Raw genomic sequence first — 1,632 nt, 5'->3', positions numbered from 1 at the left:
TAGGAGACCGCGTGAGGCAGTAGTTTGATGCTTCAATTTTCTTTATGTGTCGTTGTCGTCGTGGCGGTTTTCATTTTCCTTCCTTAGAGATTGATTCACTCTGAACGTCAACTGAACGGAAGACGACGTCACTGACAACTAGTGGTGCGTTCACACATGGTCGAAACGTCAATATAACGCCCAGTACCGAACAGTGGAACTGAGGTTTGAGATACCATCCGTCGTACAAATAGTCATAATAACAAAGTATATTAATGGACGAAGCAGAATCGTAACGGACGTCCTTGGCGAAGATTGTATGCTAAAGTGCGGAGTAAGGGAACAATAGGAAAAGTGTCGTCCTAACATTTTAAAGCATCGTTATTTATGTGCTACGCAAAATTTATATGTTGTTGTTGTGGTCTTCAGTCCTGAGACTGGTTTGATGCAGCTCTCCATTCTACTCTATCCTGTGCAAGCTGCTTCATCTCCCAGTACCTACTGCAACCTACATCCTTCTGAATCTGCTTAGTGTATTCATCTCTTGGTCTCCCCCTACGATTTTTACCCTCCACACTGCCCTCCAATACTAAATTGGTGATCCCTTGATGCCTCAGAACATGTTCTACCAACCGATCCCTTCTTCTGGTCAAGTTGTGCCACAAACTTCTCTTCTCCCCAATCCTATTCAATACTTCCTCATTAGTTATGTGATCTACCCATCTAATCTTCAGCATTCTTCTGTAGCACCACATTTCGAAAGCTTCTATTCTCTTCTTGTCCAAACTATTTACCGTCCATGTTTCACATCCATACATGGCTACACTCCATACAAATACTTTCAGAAATGACTTCCTGACACTTAAATCTATACTCAATGTTAACAAATTTCTCTTCTTCAGAAACGCTTTCCTTGCCATTGCCAGTCTACATTTTTATATCCTCTCTACTTCGACCATCGTCAGTTATTTTGCTCCCCAAACAGCAAAACTCCTTTACTACTTTAAGTGTCTCATTTCCTAATCTAATACCCTCAACATCACCCGACTTAATTCGACTACATTCCATTATCAAATTTATATATGTTTCTAGAAATATCCCCCAGGCTGTGACTAAGCCATGTCTCCGCAATATCCTTTCTTCCAGGAGTGCTAGTTCTGCAAGGTTCGCAGGAGAGCTTCTGTAAAGTTTGGAAGGTAGGAGGCGCGGCACTGGCGGAATTTAAAGCTGTGAGGGCGGGGCGTGAGTCGTGTTTGGGAAGCTCAGTTGCTGTACTCGCTTCGGCGGTACATATACTAAAATTGGAACGATACAGAGAAGATTAGCATGGCCCCTGCGCAAGGATGACACGTGCCGGCACGGTAGCTCAGCGTGTTCGGTCAGAGAGGTGGCTGGCCTCTGTAATAAAAACCTGAGTGAAAGGATCAACAACGAACTTGAATGGATGTTACGTGACGTCCGCAACGGCCAAACACAACGATCAACAACGAAAAAAAAATGGGGAAAAAAAGAAATGCACATATAATACAAGATTTTAAAAAAAGTTGGTAGAGCACTTGCGCGCGAAAGGCAAAAGTCCCGAGTTCGAGTCTCGTTCCGCTCACAGTTTTAATCTGCCAGGAAGTTTCAACGTTATTTTTCTTGGAAACCATT

General features: G+C 43.1%; 1 non-coding gene across 1 annotated transcript; it reads left to right on the top strand.

The window, feature by feature from the left end:
• Window positions 1–1,250: 1,250 nt before the first annotated feature.
• On the top strand, window positions 1,251–1,356 carry LOC124596739. The gene has a single exon (XR_006978378.1). It is a non-coding gene; the product is annotated as a U6 spliceosomal RNA (small nuclear RNA).
• The last annotated feature ends 276 nt before the right edge of the window (window positions 1,357–1,632 follow it).

This window comes from Schistocerca americana, chromosome 2 (assembly GCF_021461395.2).
Source record: "Schistocerca americana isolate TAMUIC-IGC-003095 chromosome 2, iqSchAmer2.1, whole genome shotgun sequence".
NCBI lineage: Eukaryota > Metazoa > Arthropoda > Insecta > Orthoptera > Acrididae > Schistocerca > Schistocerca americana.
This window is presented reverse-complemented; position numbering and strand designations above follow the sequence as displayed.